Raw genomic sequence first — 19,646 nt, 5'->3', positions numbered from 1 at the left:
TCATGAAAAACATAAATGTCACCAAAAACATTGCTAAGTTATGGAAACCAATCTACCTATTATATGATTCACATTATATGAGGTTATGAGAAAGGCAAAACTAGACACAATAGAAAGATCTGTGCTTGCTAGGAGTTAGCAGGGGAGTGAGTGATAAATTGGGAAAGCACAGAGGATTTGCTATGATGTTGGAGTCAAGTCATCGTGCATTTTCCAAACTGATGGAGAGTACAACACTAAAAGTAAACTCTAATGTAAGCTATGGACTTGGAATAAATATGATGTCCAATTATGTAGGTGCACTATTGTAGTATGAGATTCCTGTAGTTGGAGAGGTAGCACATGTATAGGGACAGGTGTTGTGTGGAAACTACTTTCTGCACAATATTGTTGTGACCATAAAATTACTATAAAAATAAAGTTTGTAAGTTTAAAAATATATTTTTAAAAATGTTGATTTCATGGGCTGGGTTGTGGCTCAGTGATAGAGCGCTCGCCTAGCACATGCGAGGCCCTGGATTTGATCCTTAGCACCACATAAAAATAAATAAAATAAAGGTATTGTGTCCAACTACAACTAAAAAATAAATATTAAAAAAATTGATTTCATAACATATGGCTATTTATTCTTATTGCTATGGTGCAAAAACTTGGAGTCAACAGACATTTAATTTCTTCCTGTGACCACTTTTATTAATTGCTTGACTTTGGAACAGATCTTCCTTTTTTTTCCATCTTCCAATTCCTGACCCATCAAATGAGGTTAAAAAGATCTATTTTTCAGAGTATTTTTAAGTGCAGAATGTAAACTATACTGTTTCTGACCTTAGTCTTTGATATTATTATAACTATTACTTTTACTGAAAATAAATATTTTCATTCAAAATTTTATTTGTTTTCATATTGTTATTATATTCTAATTTAATTTTTTTACTCCAATAAGATTGATTATATTTTGGTCATTTTTAAAATTATTTCTTTTACACTACATATACTTTTTAAAATAAATATTATGTAGTGACTTGAAAATATTGTATAATTTCAGTTTTGTGAAGGGTTACTCCTCTTTCTTTTTTGGTGGAGATGGTACTGGAGATGGAACTCAGAGGCACTCGACCACACCACATTTAGAAACAGGGTCTCACTGAGTTTAGCACCTCGTCCTTGTTGAAGCTTGTTTTGAACTTGTGATCCTCCTGTCTCAGGAGTTCTTCCCCAGGCCACTGTGACTACAGGTGTGTGCCACTGCTCCTGCCTCCTCTTTTTCCTTTACATTCTTCAAATATTCTTTCATACTTCTGTGTTTTTAATATATTTGATCAGTTTCTGGTAGATATATGTTAAAGTTATCTTTTTAAATTGGATGAGATATTTTTACTTTTAATTCTTTCAGTTTTATTTGATACAGACTTGATCTAAATTGTAAGCACACAAACATTTCACTTTTGATATTCTGTTTATTCATTTGTTTATTTATCTATTTGTGGCACTGGGGATAGAACCCAGGGCCTTGCATATGCAAAGCAAGCATTTTAGCATTGAACTATATGCCCAACCCTTAAAGTCTATTTATCTGACATTAGCTTGCCCATTTCATATTTTTATGCTTTTATTTTTTATGTTTAGTATTTGTTTTAAAAGGATTATCCAAACTTTCTCAATCATTTTTCTTTGCTCTTCTATAATATTGGATTTTAGATATAATTTATCTCTTATTATATGTTATATTGTGTTAGTTTAAGGTTACAGTTTTATCTTTTTTAAATTTGTATTTTTTTTGGTTGTAGGTAGACACAATATCTTTATTTTATTTTTATGTGGTCCTGAGGATCTAACCCAATACCTTACATGTGCCAGGCAAGTGCTCTATCACTGAGGCACAACCCCAGCCCCATTTTTATCTTTTTATGTTAGTCTGATGTTGACTTTTGTTGAGATCACTGGTAAATTTAAATTTATAGTATTTTGTGATTTTTCTCTATAATGACATGTGTTCGTTTCTTTTTTTACTTTCCTACTTTTTACTCAACTGATGTAATTCTTCCTATTTTTACATTTATTATTTACTAATTTAGAACCTATATATCATGTAATTGATTATGAATTTTTATGTTTTTCATAGTAATGCTATCATTGTTCCATATTTCTTATTACCTGCATATTTTACAATAATAAAATATAAATGTATGTGACACTTGATTTGAGCTATAGATTCTGAAAGTAATGAGAGTTGGTTAGCTTGGGGCATGAAGAACTTCAGATTGCCTTTGAAAGATAATTTCCTAAGTGTTGCGTTTCCATTCAAAAAAGGACAAACCTTATCAATTATAGAAGTCAGCTTTTGCTCTTCAAGGAGGCTCACTGGAGTTTTGGTGTTTGGACTTAGATATTTCAACTACAATTAAAATGTCCCTGTTCTAATTTTCAGAATCCAATTCTCTCCCCATAAAAGAGTTTTATATAAGGTATCTAGCAAAGCTGCAAATTAAACTTATGTTAAAATTCATTAATCAGCAGATTCTAATTATGCATCAAATTTCAGTTGAATAAGTCTTTCAATTATAAGTAATAAGAATTACTTTTAGTGCACTTGCAGAAACCCCTTGTCTTCTATCCTTGCCAAGACATGAAATTGTAATTCTTTCTTTATCATCTTTATGCACCGAGAAAGAGCCAACCCTCGTATTATTCATTCTCCCATCACTAATCTGAAGTAGAAAACTTAGTCCACAAAAGATGAACCTTAAAGATATTCTTCTTTACAAATAATTCCTAGATGATAATTTTATCATTTATTTTACCTAGTGAACCAGGGACCTTCCTATTTCTGATGCTCATGTCAAACAATCACGGCTTTCAAACCAGGATATGTCAGATAGTCAAACCATATTCCCATCTCATAAAGATCTCCAGGTGTTTTAAGAAAAAAAAAGTACTTTAGGAAATTTATTGATAATACAAAGTTTTAGAGGGGTTAAAACATGTGTTCTAAGTCTAACATCCAGAATAATACTCAACTCACCCATTACTTGATAAGCACTATTATTTTGGAGGCATGTTGGAATCAAGGAGCTACCACAGCAGCTGCCAGTGTAACAGATTCTGGATACACAGGAACTCAGGGATAGTACCAACTGTGATCCAGGAATCAGCCAGGTCAGAAAGGCTCCTTTGCTGTTAAATTCATCTTCATGATGCCTCAACATCTGGAGCTGAAAAATGGATTCTAGACCTTGCTTGGCTCACAGTTTCAAATTTCAGTCTCTGGTCAACTGACTCCATAGTTTTGGGCTGAAAGTGAAACAAAACATCATGGTGAAAAGATGTGGTAGAGGAAAGCAAAAAACAAATCTTGTGTATAATTTACAATGTAAATATGTTTAGCACATTTCCAAGAGTCCCCATAGTTTTAACAGTTCCAGGATTACCCAAAAATGTAAGTCCAAAATCTCATCTGAAATTCCAGGCAAAATTATGGAATTTTTCCCCTGCAAAGATCAAAGGCAAGTCACATATACCCAAAATGTAATGACACAGATTAAACATTTCCATTCCAGAAAGGAGAAATAGAGGCATAAAAATAAAGGAGGTGACCAAAGCAATATCAAAATTCAGCTGGGCGAACAAGTCTACAGCTCTTGGTATCCTGATGGATGTTCCATCCAAAGAGTTTGTGTAGCTCTGTCCCTATGGCCTTGATGGTTGCAACACACATGGCCTCTATGTTGACTTGCCTCTACTCAATTCAAGAAGCTTTCCTTAGTAAATAGTCCATGTTTCTAGAATCTATTAATCTTAAGGATCTCCACTGCAGCTTCAGTTTTGTTTTGTTTTTTTCACACCTTCATGTATCACCCTCTCATGAGTGACCTACATCTACATGGATTTCAAAACTGTTACACTTTTGCCGGACCTCCCAGGCCATCCTCTGAAATCTCAGTGGATGCCTCCATGTACCTATAATCTAGTAGCCTACAATTCCACAGAATTGGAACCATATGATTGATGTCAATGTCTGCCATTGAGCAGAGTGGCTAAGCCACCTCGTACTATAACTGCAGAAACTTCTAAGTGCTTGGGCAGCTGAACCCACTGAAACAAATTCCTAAGCCCCCTGGACAAGAAGGGTGCCTCAATGGTCTCAAAGAAATTTTTATTTTTACATTGTTGAAATTTAGACAAATGTGATGTCTCCAATTCCTGTGGTGCTCCCAATCCATCTTTGTTATTGCTTCTGATTAAATTACTTAGACAATCTTTACTGGCTATGATCTCTTGAACCAACCACACCTTCCTTAGCCCATTTACTCATGCTTTTCTGAACAAACTGCAATTTTTTCAAATCTTTCTTCCCTGCATTCTGTTCCTTACTATCCACATAAATAACAAAAAGCTTCCAGGAACATACATGTGAACATCTGAATGCTGTTCTTCCTTGAAATTACTTCCATGACATTAATCAACCCATCACTTTAAAATTCATCTTTAAACTAATTCTCAGGACATGGCAATGATGTAGACATCTTCTTTTACAGAATGTAACATGAATGGCCTCTAGTCCAATTTCAAATAAAGTCCTCTTTCTCCTCCTCTGAAACCTCATGAGCTCAGTCTTGATTACCCACAGTCCTATCAGCATTCCAGACTTCTGAGCTTCCACAAGAATCACCTATTAAGCTCTGCTTACAACATTCTAATGCTTTTCCAGCTTTCATCTATAAATGTTCCAACATGTTTCCTCCCCCAAATCAGCTCCAAATGCTTCTGAATCACATAGACAGAATAATCACAGATATGATGTCAATTCTTAGTACCAATTTCTACTTCTTAGTACCAATTTCTACTTTAGTCAGCTTTGCATCACTATGACCAAAAGACCTACAGGAACAATTTAAAGGAGGAAAAGTTTATTTTGTCTCTCAGTTTCAGAGGTTTATTCCATGGCTGGCTGACTCTATAACTCTAAGCCCATAGTGGGATAGAATAACATGTTGAAATAGTGTGGTAGAGGAAAACAACAAAGGACCTGACTGTCAAAAAGCAGAGTCCTGTTCACCAGGGACAAAATATAACAAAGTTAAGCTTCCAGTGACCTGCTTTCTCCAGTCATATCCTGCAAGACTACAGTTACAACTGGTTAAGACATTTCAATAGAGTAATCTGCTGGTTATATTCCACCTCTCATAATCTAATCATTTGACCTCTAAAATTCTTGCATCATCTTACACACGAACTTTGGGAGACACTACATATCTAAACTATACCAAATATGTATCATGGATAGTCTCCATTTACCCCAGAGTAATAGAATATTTCAAGACCATCTGTTGCCATACTTTGAGCTCAGCATATTTGGAGATTCAGCAAATTTCTCACATTGGACTTTTTCTTCTGATCCATAATAATAATGGTTTTATATTTGAAAATGCCATCACTTTTAAATTATATTTTAAAAATAGTTATCTTGTTATGAATTTGACATTGTAGAATGCCCCCAAATGTGAACTTTTTTTGTTGTCTTTCGAACTTTTATTGATTGGTTTAATTGTTGAAATTAATCTGAAGCTGAACAATTTATATGATGTATATGTAAACACTTATGGGTAGAGGCTGAGAATAGAAGCTTTTATTGTACTGTATTTGGAGTCACAAAACAAGCACTGAAAATAGATAATTTATAAGGGTATATATTTGTCACAATAGACAAATGCTTACAGGATGCTGAAAACCAGGCAGCAGGTTATGCATATTAATTTGAAATTCAAAAGAAGATCTGACCAATACCCAGTTAAACAGTACATGAAGTCAAGGAAAAGTCAGAGGCACTTTTAAACACTGTGTTTCAATTTAAATGTTTTAATTTTAAAGCAAGAAAAGGAAGGATAAATGGAAAGAATAAAGGAGGAAGGAAGGGAGGATGATAGGATTATAAATACAAAACAATTTCTCCACAAAATTATTTCAGAAGAGGTAATGAAATTCTACTCTATGGCCCAAAGAAAGAGAATAAAACTTTCTGTTCTTTCAAATAGCAAATGAAAATCATCATTTGCTATTTGAAAGAACAGAAAGTTTTAGAAAATATTGAGACTTTAGATTAAAATGCTATCGTTAAGATACATATGAGATTATTCCTACTAATTAAAGTACTCATGAAGATTCAACAACAACTCAGAGTGAACCAAAGAAAGGGTATGAACTTTAATCAGGTAAGAATTCTTTATGATAATATAGTTACAAAACATCCTTGTACTACATGCAAAACAATCCACATTCTGGACCAAAATAAATCTCCCAAATGAGACATGACACGTGAAAATATTCAGAACACAGGGAGCAACCCTATCTGTAGTATGTATTGGCTTCTCTCCCGCTTTTACCTAAGTATAACTATGTTGATCCAAATGATAAGTTCAGAAGCATAGGACTCAAAAAGCAAGTAGTAGTATTGGGAAGAAGTAAAGGAATTAGACAGAATATAGCTTTTTATGTACAAAGAAGAATTCCAACAGTAAGTGAATATTGGAACAGGAGAAGCTTAGCATTGAAGCAGCAGATGATCCAAGTTTAGTTTATAGAACTACTCTACGAATTGCAAATCAAGTTTAGACTTGTGCTTCAGACTGAGATTTAAGAGGATCACCTACCACCTACCATTCAAATAAATAGTAACTGAAGCTGTGAGACTTAGCATCTAGCCCAAGGACAGACACTCTGCCCATTCAAGACAAATCATACTAGTAGGAATTACTACAGCAGTGTAAAGAAGAGGCAATTATGCCTAACAGAGGAAAAAGAAAAAATGTATCTTTGAAAACAACCTTCACAAGAAAAATTGACTGCCTTTTTTTTTTTAGCAAGTAGCAGCTTGTTGTCCTCAAAATAATGCAAGAGGAAATGAGTTATACGAAGCAGAAGCAAGAAGACTTAAGGAGAGTACTGAGTTAAGATAAAAGGGGGACTGGCAGCATAAAATTGGAATAATAAAAATCTACATTGGAAGTATTCCCAATTGGATTGGATTAAAGAAAATCAAGTTAGTGATATGAAGGAGGTATTTGAGAAGTTTACCCAGAATGCAGAAAAAAAAAAGAATGATTAAAAACTAAGGAAGGTGAGAAAAGTAACCCAATTTAATAATGAAGATTTATTAGTGTTTTAGAAAAAAAATATACAAAATGTACAATGATGTTGATAAAATTCTTTTGATTAAAATAAATTTAAAAATGACCTAAACATCAAGAAAAATATATTTCATATCCTATAATAGGATCATAAATTTAAAGGTGTGGTCGGCTGAATGATGATGTGTAGAGATATTTATGTCTTAATTTCTTCTGTAAATGTCTACTTTATATAGTAAAAGGAACTTTGCAGAAATGATAGTATTAATTTTTTAGATGGGCACATTATCTTGTATTATGTGGGTGGGCTAAACTGTGATCACAAATATTCTTAGAAAAGGGATGTGAAGGATATTGGGCTATAGACATAGAGAAGGAAATGTGACCTGGGAAGCAAAGATGGAGTGATGTGACCACAAGCCAAGGAATGTCAGCAGCCTCTAGAAACTGGAAGAGACAAAGAACAGATTTTCTCATGAAGCGTCCAGAAGGAGCCAGCCCTCGCAACTCATCTTGGTTTTAGCCCAGTGAGACTTTATTTTAGAGTTCTGTTCTCTAGAATTGTATATAAAAAATGTGTTGTTTAAAGTCATTACAGTTTTGGTAATTTTTTACAGCAATGGGAAACAAATACAGATTATGACATGAATTTTTTAAATCTTTGAAAAATATTTATAACTCCATAAGAAAATATAGTCCTAAAAGCGTCCTAGAGGAAAAAATCAAACAAAAATTAACAAATAAATGTGTAAAGAGAACCCAAAGTACTGATCTCATTAGTCTCATTAGAGTATAATAAACAAATGTTTATAGTTAGAAGAAATTTAAAAATTCTATTCATAAGGGAAGTTAATATTCACATTGTTCATATGAAAACCTAACTTTAAGACATGAAAGATATGAAAAGAAATGTTTATAATAACTATTGAAAACTAAAATGCTTAAAACCTAAAAACTGTAAAATAAAGTGTTTTCATAAGAGTTTTGAAAATAATAAACAAAATGATGCTTAAATAATTGCAGCTGATACCATTAAAATCAGAATAAAATGCAAAAAGTTAATGTAAATTTATATGTAATAATAATGTAATTAGAAAATTCATATTATGTTTATATGATTGCGAAACTGGGTGAATAATAAACTCATGCTAAGTTCTTTATCTTAAATGTGGAAAAATCAAATTCCATCCTTACCAGATGCAATTACTTTCTCTAATTTTTAATTATAAAAAAATCAAACATAGAAACAGCAAAAAGATAGGGTAGTGCATATTCCCATTCATACCACCTATATTTATTGATAATATTTGCCTATTTGCCTTATCTTAAGGTTCTCTTTTTTCTTTTCCAGATAATTATATAGTCTACATCTATATTTATCCATATGTACACATACATTATCTATCTATATATGTATATGTATGGACATATATACATTATATATATATATATATATATATATATATAATTTAACATTTATTTGTTAATTTTTACATTATTTACATATTTTAAAAAATAAAATTTTCTGCACTTGATAATCACACTAGCAGAATACTCTCCACAGCTCCTTTTGTAATGTTTCTTTTTTTAGTATTTTTCAGTTTATTCAGATAGGCTGTAATGATGGGCATTTGTTGGTGTCCAGTCTTTTGTTCCTGTTAATATGTCACATGGAAAACCTTGGGCATATCTCGCTTCATATGCATGGAAATTTCTACAAAGGGTGAAGTCCAAGAAGTAGAATTCCTTGGTCAAAGGGAAAATGAATATGTAATTTTTTTGATAGTGCCAGATTATCTTCTATTAGATATGTGCATTTTTTTATGCTTATCAGCAGCACATAAGAACTGTACTTCAAAGCTTTGCTTAAAAAGTATGCAGTCATCCTTTTGGGTTTTTGCCAATCTTCAAAGGCAGATTTGCCAATCTCCTTCTAACTGTAAACATTTGTTTATTGTACGTAATGGAATCAATCCTTTGGGTCTTCTTTACTCATTTATGTGTTAATTTTTGTTCGATTTTTCCAAATTAGAAATGGTATTTTAGTGTAATTTTTATTTACACAGTTGTTTATGTAAGTGATGTTATATATGTGCTCATATTTTTAAGAGTTATTTTCTTTTCTCAGAGTTGATTCTCATTTTTTTTTTCTAATTGTATACAAAGTATATTCACACCATTCGTTTCTTCATACATGTACACAGGGTAATGATGTCCATCTCATTCCACCATCTTTTTTACCCCCATGCCTCCTCCCTTTCCCTCCCAACCCTTTGCCCTATCTAGAGTTCATCTAATCCTCCCATGCTCCCCCTCCCAACCCCATTATGAATTAGTCTCCTTATATCAAAAAAAAACAAAAAAAACATTCAGCATTTGATTTTTTGGGATTGGTTAACTTCATTTAGCATTATAGTCTCCAAATCCATTCATTTACCTTCAAAAGCCATGATTTTATTCTTTTTTTATCGTGGAGTAATATTCCATTCTGTGTATATACCACATTTTCTTCATTTGTTCATCTACTGAAGATGGCATCTAAGTTCGTTCCACAATTTAGCTTTTGTGAATTTTGCTGCTATAAACATTGATATGGCTGTGTTGATTCTCATATTTATTGCCCTTTAACCTATTGTTAATCTTCTCTCAATTTCAAAGAACTCATTATTTACATGGAAATAATTGTTTATAAAAAACAGTTGAAAATATTTTCACCTCGTGCGTCATTTTGGTTACGGAGCTTCCTCCATACCATCCCTGCACAAATTTTAAAAAATATGTATGCACAGGTGCTTTTCTACTTATGATGGGGTTGCATATGGTGTTTTATAGGTTTGAGGTATTCAATGAATTTTTATTTATGATATTTTCATCTTGTACTGCTTTGAATACACCTGAGCAACCACCGTCTTAATTTAAAACTCTATGGGATATCCATTGTTCACAGTGGTGATAGCATGATTGACAGATTTATGGTTTTGTGCAGCTCAATAGCATTTCTGGAAGATAGCATACCACATCAGTTTATTGCCATGCATTCAACTCTTTCTTATTTATTGATGTATATTAAATATACAAAATAGTGGGTTTCCTTGTGGTATAATCATACTCAAGTTTCTTATTGTGATATCCAGTTGTGCTTTAATTCTTTCTAAATTTTGTACTTTCTTTATTTGTGTTCCCATGTATTTTATATTTTTATTCCTTTTAAAAGTATTCGCCTCCATTTTTCTTTTAATGTCTTATTTCTTGGTAAAAGAAAGGTATTTTTGTATATTAATTTGGTATTGTGCTAACCCAGTGAGTACTTTTCATCTTCCTAGATACACTCATTATACAAGGTGACAAGATATGTACTATCATCATTATTATCATCATTATTGTTTTATCCAGGGCTGACACCTCTCCTTTTTCTTTTCTGATTACATTTACTGGCACCTATAATACCTCCAATAAAATCATATTGGTGATATGATATATAAATTTATTAATCCTGACCCTAGTTGGAAATGGGCCTAATGTTCCCACATTTTAAAAAGATGCTGACTATGGAATGAGGTGTGTATATATATTACTGTATTAAATAAGTATCTATTGATTGGTCTTCCATTAACTGTTTTATTTGTTTCTTTTCAATCAGAAATAAGTATTAGATAGTGTTCAATTCCCTTTCAGCATTAATGGAGCTGACCACAAGATATCTTTCATGAAATAATGTGTTAATTATATTTATTGATCTCATAATATTAAATTACCTTTATTTTCTTGCAATAAGCTTAGCCATGATTGTCATGATTTATTATTTCTTAATATTCTAAATCTAAGCTTGCTAATATTTTATTTAAGATTTTTCCACCAATCTACAGGGTTTTGTATTTTTTTTTTGGTGTGTGTGTGTATCATATAAACATTTTACCTATGTATCAATGTCTTCTCCTTTCTTTAAAATATATTTGGAGCTATATTTAGTTTGTTGTATACTGAAACTATTTAGGTAGAATTAGAAGAATCTAATTTTCTGCAGAATTGGCATTTTCACTTTGAAAACATTTTTTCCTGGCACCTTCTTAAATTTTTCTTTGCAGTTATATGCCACTTTATTTGTGCTTAAAAAACCTGGCTCATTTCCTTTTCAGCAGTAGTCAATGAACAAATATTTGTGACTGATGTAGAACTAGGTAGTTTAGATTTGTTATAGGACATAAATGAGAAGTTGCAGAATCTCATACGTAAATATCAAGTTTTTGTTCTTTTTTTTTTTCTGATGAACACAAACTGAGATGCAAAAAGTCAATGAAAATTTGTGACAGAAAATTCTAGGTCAATGGTGTCTATTATAATAGTCATTGCCAGGCTTTCTTGTAGATAAAGTCTTATCATTTCTTTCTTTTCTTTTTTTTTTTTTATCTATTTCCCTTTCCCTTCTCTCCTTCCTCCCACTGGTTCCTTTCCTGGTGCCTTTTGAGAGGTTGTGGGCTGGAATCAGAAGTAACAATAGTTGTGTTGTTATTCTATGGAAGTTTGTCTAGTTTAATTTTCTTTTTTTTACCATAATCACATCAGGTTTATTATATCTTCTTAGAAAGTTATATAATTCTTTAAAGTTTCTGAAGTAATTTGTAGATATATGTGAAAATAGTCTCATCTGCCTACTTTTTATTTTTTCTGGGCCTCATTATGTATTTTTCCTTGTAATTTTTATTTGGTGTATTTTAACCCTTTTTCTTTTGGTTTTCTTGATTAAATTGATTAAATTGCCTAATCTGTTTTAAATTGCCTAATCTGCCTTTATCTGTTCTATTTTATTTACTCTTTTCAAAGAACTCAGATTTTTTCCAATTATTTTCAGTTTTTCTTTCTTTCTTTTTCTTTTTTTTTTTTTTTTTTTGTGTGTGTGGTGCTAGGGATTCCTTGTGCATGCGAGGCAAGCACTCTACCAAACTGAACTATATCCCCAGCCCCTCTATTTCTTAATTTATTATTTTTACTTTTTATCTTTATATCATCTCTTCTTTATTTTCAGAAGACTCCATTACCTCTTCTTAATCACTTTATGTTAAATATTTTATTAATAGTAATTCAGTATTTATGTTATGAATAATGCTTTGGTTACTGTTTAACTTTTGGAAAGAGAAATTGTGGTGCTTTAATGTCATTTTTTCATTAGAGATACTGTAATATTCTATTCAACAACTGCTTCAATGAAATTTTAATATCCAAGTAAAAAGAGTTTGTATGAATTATTTTTTATTTTGCTACTTATTTTTGCTTTAATATATATTTTCTTCCTTGGTAAAGGGGATTGAACCCAGGAGTGCTCAACCACCAAGCAACATCCCCATCCCTTTTTATTTTTATTTTGCAGTAGAGTTTAGCTAAGTTGCTTAGGGCTTTGTTTAGTTACTGAGGTTGGCTTTGAAATTGTCATCCTCCTTCCTCAGACTCCCAAGCCACTGGGATTACAAGTGTACATTACTACGCCCAGTAACTTTAATATTTCTTTACAGTGATTAGATAATAACTTTTCATATTTTTATCTTAATAAATTTAATGAGGTTTTATTTTATTAACTGATATATCCTCATTTTAAAAATTCTATATATATATACTCTCAGTGGTGCTTGATTTATATTTTTAAAATCTTTTAAATTGTGAATGTTTCATAGGCTTTTTTTTTAAATCCCAACTTATATTTTGATATCCTTACTGTCCCAGAAAAGTTGTGTCACAGTCTTATTTTTATTGTGCTTATGCCTTTTCTTTTTGCATCTTCTTAAGTTTCTGCTTCATGAAGATCATTGCTATGTTCCTTGATATGTATGTTTATTATTATTTTTTTGATTTTAAAATTTGTTTTAATTAGTCATATATGACAGTTTTAATAAAGCATAATAGTAAAGAATAAAAGAGAATAAAATATCCAAATTTATCAGTTGTGGTAATAAACATAAATGAGTTAAACAATACATCAGTTAAATTATATTAAAAGTATTATATAATGATGTCCTCTTTACAAGATTTTCCACATAATGTAATGCACCAGAAAGCATAATTGTCTAAAAATTTATTCATTAACTAAACAGAAATATCAAATATGTAAGGAAATACTCATGAGTAGCACCACCAAGATAAGTGAGATTGAAAATCTTCTCATTCAGTGGAATTTACATATATACTAACAAAGCCTATATGAAATAGATAAGTTCCTGGACACATGCAAGATATCAATTACTTTACAAATAATAGTGTTTTACAATGTGCACTTGTGTATAAAGTGGGACATATACTAAGAGATAAATCAATCAACATGGATTAATACTTGAATGTAAGACCCAAAACTATGAAATTGCTAGACAAAAGCCTAGAGGAAATCTTTCAAGACACTCAATTTGGCAAGAGTTTTTAGAATAAGACCTCAGAAACAAAAAAGAGACAAATGGAGTGACATTAAACTAAAAATCTTTTGTATAGCGAAGGACACAGTCAACAAAGTAAAGAGACAAACTATAGAACAGGAAAAAAAATATTTGCAAACTACATCTCTGATAAATAGTTAATGTTCATAGTATATACTCAAACACTAAGTAAGAATAATAATAATTTTTAAAATGTGTAAAAGATCTGAATAGACATTTCCCTACAATTCCATATATGGGAGGCTGAGGCAGAACACCAGCCTTGGCAACTTAGTGAGATCCTGTCTCAAAATTAAATAAGACAAGGACAGAGATGTAGCTAGGAATGGAGCACTGACCCATATTTGAGACCTTAGATTTAATGGCTCAACACAGAACCAGGGTGAAAAAAACAGGGACGGAGGCTACAAATGGCCAATTTGAATGAAAAAAATACTATAGGTCACTAATAATCAGGAAAAAATAAAAATCAAAACCACAATGCAATGTCACCACACTTCAGTTAAAATTAGTTATTATCAAAAGAAAAATGAGAGCCTGGGATGATAGCACATGCCTGCAAGCCCAGCTACTTGGGAGGCTGAGATAGGAGGATTGTAACTTTGAGGCCACCCTCTTCACTTTAGTGAAGCACTGTTTTATAATAAAATTAAATAAATAAAATGGGATGGGGATGTAGCTCAGTGGTAAAGTGCCCCTGGGAAAAAAATACAAAATATAATTACTATTGATGAAGATGGTATGAGAAAGAAACACAATGTGGATGGTAATGTAATTTAGTGCCACCATTATGGAAAACAGTATGGAGGTGTTCTAAAAAATTAAAGATACAACTGTCATATGAGCCTGCAATTCCACTATGGGGTATATCACCAAAGGAAATATAATCAGTATGTCAAAGAGATACCCACACTCCCATGTTTATTGCAGCATTATTCACAATAGCCAGGATACGGAATTGACCTAAGTGACCATAAGTGGAAAAATGGATCATGGCTTCTGTAGGTTTTTTTAAATAAATAAATAACACCTTCACTGTTTATTCTAGCCTGTGATCTTGAACTGTCTGATGGCTAATGCCCTGATGCAGGCAGAGCAGCTTACTTTCAGGTTCCCTTGATGACCAGGATGCTGCCTTTGCTTTGAATTCAGGTGGAGCAGCAGGGCATGTTCTGCTACTTGGCAATACCACTGGTTGAGCTCTACAATTAGGATGAGCTGCGGGATGAGCACTGTGATTGCTTCTGATGCAGGGAGGCCACGGAGTATTCCTCAGCCAGAAGGCATCCCTGTTTTAGTTCAGCAGTTGGACAGAGTTACAGCAGGGGACCCATGGTTAAGTGGATCAGGATGGATAGATCAACTGCTGTACTCAGCTGAAATGTTTAGTGAGATTTGCCTCCTGCCCTAGATGGAGTCTGGAAGGAAGCTTTGAGGCTGAGGTGATCACTGGTTAACACCCGAGTGTGGAAGAACTGGTGCCTGCTTACTGTCTTTATTCCCTGTGGTGTCTGTGTCCCTGTCTGGGGAGGGTCTGGGAGTAGGCTTTGAGGCTGCAGTGAGCACTGTTTAACCTCCCAGGGATGTCACAACTAGTCCCAGCTTGGTGTTGTCATGCAGTGTGGTGGTCATGTTCCTCTGTCACTGAGGTCTGGGGGAGGGCTTTGAGGCTGTAGGGAGTACTGTCTGAACTCTCAGATGCCACTGATCTGGGGCCTGCTTATTATTGTACTTTGCAGTCTTGGTAAAGCCTTTCCTGGTGAGGACTGGGGTTAATCTCTGAGGCATTGGGGAGAGCTATTCAAACTCCTATATATGGCTCAATTAGTGCCTGACTGTTGTCAAAATTCATTGGGAGACTCTTCTCCCTCCCTGGGGGGGCAGACAGTGCTAGTTGATCTTTATGTATATCTTTGTTATAATCTCCCTAGGAGGTTTGTGGGTTGTGGACTGAGGCTAGACTTGGATAGTGGCTGTTTAGGGATTCAACTCAAGTAGCAAATACTTCCTGTCTTTTCTAGGAGTGACCAGAGTAGCTTAGTGGGTGGGCTATGCTGCTGGCTGGTATCTCTGATCAAATGCCACTGCTGGCAGGTACACAGATCTTTTTCTAAAGTCAAAGCACTGGTCTCAGAAGGTTCTGCTTCCTCCCTTTGTTTCTATCTGACCCCGGGTGGTGTAGCTCTTTAGTTTACCCCTAAGTTATCTGTGAGCTGAGAATGGCCTTCTTAGGGAGCCTCTCAGAATACTAAGGAAGCTGGTTGTTGGCCTCCTCTGAAATCCCTTGCCTCTGTACCAGCCATAGGCCATGAGGATTTCTCTCTGTGTGGTGTTGAACTGACTTGGGGAAGGAATAACAATGGTGCAAATGAGAACTTTTCTCTTACCCTTCCAACATGAATTTTTATTCAGTTTTGTGGAACATGCAGGTGACGCAGTCTTACTCCCATGTTGTGGGGTTTTCATTAGGTTGTTATTGTCTGTGGGGAGTTGCTACTTCAACCAACCATCAGTAGAGTGGAGTAAAGCCTGGGATATCCTGTGATGCCATCTTGGTGGCATCACTCATAGAGGGCATTTTTGTCATCAGCCATTATTTGGTAACTGTTATAAGTCCCCCAAAAGCTCATGTATCAGACGATGTAAGAAAGTTTAGAGGTGAAATGATTGGGTTATGAGCGCCTTAACCTAACTAGTACAGTAATTTGCTGGAAGTGAGTCACTGCAGGTGTGCCTTTGGGGCTTATATGTTGTCTCTGATAAGTGGAGCTCTCTGCTTCCTTGTCGCCATATCCTGAGCTACTTTTCTTTACCACACTCTTCCCCTGTGATGTTCCATTTTATCTTGGGCACAGAGCAGTGAATTGGAAATCTACAGACTGAGACACCTGAAACTGTGAGCCTCAAATAAACTCTTTTTGTTGTTCTTGTCCTTTGATGTTGTTCTTCTTAGGTCTTTGGTAACAGTGGTGATAAAGCTGACTAAAACAACAGCATGGTACTATTTTGGTTTGACTCCATTCCAGGGACTATTAAAGTCAAGATACTTTGAGGAATAGGCTCAATTTAGCAATTAACAAGGTAATTGGAAATTTATGTTATTATTTGTTATTTATGGATTTGTAGAACTTACAGTTTAGGAAGTGGGTGCATTTTAATTTTTTAATTTGTTCTTTTTAGGTATACATGACAGTAGAGTTTGAATTGGACATAATTTCAGTTTCTTTATTTCCAAGAATTTTTTATGCATACTAAGCAGAGTTACCAACATTCAGCACTTGGATGATTGCCCAAAGCTAAGTCTTTGAAATCCTCCCTAATCGTTTTACATTTTGAAGTTGACTGAAGTTATTGTACTTTCTATAGAACAAAGGTATAAAATGAAGTTAAATAAAGACATACAATGTATCCAGGTTTAACATTTTTAATATTAGTGCACATCACACTAGGTATACAACATCTGATACTTTACTGTTAAGAGACTTGTCTATACAATATGAAATGTTTTATTATACCAGTATCCTTTCATAATCTTTTCCAGTATTCAGCCTCCTTTTATTTAAACTTCCAAGCCCTAAACGAAGATAACTTCATAAACAAACTAACCATCATATTCAATAACAATCATACTTCCAATCATTTTGCTGAACATACCACATTACTCACTGTGACTATTTCAGGTATGTTCCCTTAATCTCTCTTTTTTTTCTTTTCTTTTCTTTTCTTTTTTTAGAGAGAGAGAGAGAGAGAGAGAGAGAGAGAGAGAGAGAGAATTTTTTAATATTTATTTTTTAGTTTTCGGTGGACACAACATCTTTATTTTATTTTTATGTGGTGCTGAGGATCGAACCCAGCACCCTGAGCATGCCGGGCGAGCGTGCTACCGCTTGAGCCACATCTCCAGCTCCCCCCTTAATCTCTTTTTACTGCTTCACTTTCATTGTCTCCAGGGTGGTCTTTCTACATACAAGGTTGAGAAGGCATATATTATTAAAGTTTTCCCTAATTTTAGAGATAATGTTCAAATCCTAACTTTCAGTTATCAGATTTTTCCCTGTCATCTCCCCCATAGAAACCCAAGTCCTTGCCATTTCTGATGTAATAGGATAGAGCCTCCTCTATTCAGCTATAACAATCTATGTGCAGTTTGGTTCAAGCTTCCCATACCTCCATAAGAACTTATTCTTTCTGCCATGCCCCCATATGCTGCTGGCTACTTCCAAACTTTTTTTTTTTTTTTGAACATCCTTGCTAATGCAAAGTCGACTTTGAACACTTAATCAGTGGACATATTTCTCCATTGACCACACTGTACGCACACTTTGGTTGTGACACAATACTATTCTAAAATACTTGCCTATCTCTTTTCTCTGGCCATAAGCTTGGAGGTAGGCATCCTCTTAGATGGTCCATAATAATCTCTGCAACTTGGTGTGCATAAGCATGAGAAGTATTTCCTTTGAGTGTATCTGAATTTAGGGACTCACTCCAAACAAAAGATTATAGCAAAAGAAATGGCAAGTCACTTTTGATATTAGGCTATTAAAAGATTATGGCTTTCATCTAGGGTGTTCACTTTCTTTCTTGATCAGAGGGACACCAGATACCATGTTTTCAGCTGCCTTTTGGAAAAGCCCCCGTGGCTAGGAACAGAGGGAGTCCTTGGGTGAACAACCAGCAAGACACCAGACCCTGCTATAGCCACATGTGAAGGTTTAAAATAGGACACTCCACTACCCAAGTTACAGATACAATCCTATCTCTAGCTGTCAGCTTGACTGAAAATTCAAGAGATTCCTCATACCAGAGTAACCCAGCTAACCTGTACCCAGATCCTAACTCACAAAAACTGTGAAATAATATACATTTGTTATCTTAAGTGGCTAAAATCTGAAGTAATATTTTACGCTTGTAGATAAATAACACAAGTATTTGTACTCTTAAGTTTAGAAAACATAATATACTTGACTTTGAATTATTCACACCTATCATAGGTAAAATTATCAAAATTTATTTTTTGTTAATTGGTACTATTCTCTTACACTGTTACTTCTAACTTCTAGAAAATATTTTATGCATTCAAAACAAATTTAAGCCTTCCAAAAAATACTTTACAACTTTTTCATTAAAAGAGAGACAATATTTTCTTCAAAACAAATGAAAAATATGGAAAAAAATGAAGTCCTTCAATCCTGCAAATGTATTATAAATCAATATTTGAATATTCGGATCCTTGGGCATATAAGTAGTTGAATGCTTTTCTCTAGATCATATTTTGACTTTAGCCATATAAAGGCATAATATAAGGCATATTCATTTTAGGCTTGAATATCAAATGACTATCACGTAGGTGGCACCATGTCTACATATAATAAAGGTGCCCTATTTCCCTAGGCATTAATTTGACTTCTTAAGCTGAGTAAACCCATCTTTTTTCCTAGAAAGAGAAACCCACCAATTATCTCTTTATTATATTTTCATAATAACAAATATTGCCTCGTGCAAGATTCCCCATTAGTGTTTTGTATTTAAGTACATGCAGTCTGTTTAATCCTTCAACTTTATACTTCACTGATTAATCTACTTTAAATACAATAAAAGAACATAACAATTCCTGTAAAAACTTTAGTTTGTTTATAAAACTAGATACTTTGCCATTTTCAAATGCAAGCAATAAAATTTTTCATAAATACAGTAGAAGCAAAAATTTTTGCAGTTTACTAAATAGATTATTTCCTATGCATAGGAATGCCTTCAATTTAATTCAGACTTATACAATAAAACACCTAAAGTATACTTTGTACAGATATAATTTAATATTTAAACATGCCTCTGGAACTCTGGTATAGATGTCTCTTCATTGAATAGTCCTTGACTTTATATACATTTTCAACACAAAGAAGCCTGTTCTTAAAAGTTCTCCAAGATTTTCATGGCTAAGAAATTACTTCAAATTCAGAGAAGTTTAGAAAAGTAAAATGTATCAGCTACTTATTGCATATAACAAATATCTGTATTTTGTTTGTCTATAAATAATCATGGTTGGTATACTAAACAGGATTTTTATGGGAAGCCTGAAAATGAAAATTGGAAAGAAAAATACTTG

This window comes from Marmota monax, unplaced genomic scaffold (genome assembly GCF_021218885.2).
Source record: "Marmota monax isolate L192 unplaced genomic scaffold, Marmota_monax_Labrador192_F-V1.1 WCK01_AAM20220418_F8-fsc00018, whole genome shotgun sequence".
Classification (NCBI taxonomy): Eukaryota; Metazoa; Chordata; class Mammalia; order Rodentia; family Sciuridae; genus Marmota; species Marmota monax.
The sequence above is the reverse complement of the archived record's forward strand: the minus strand, read 5'-3'. Positions refer to the sequence as shown.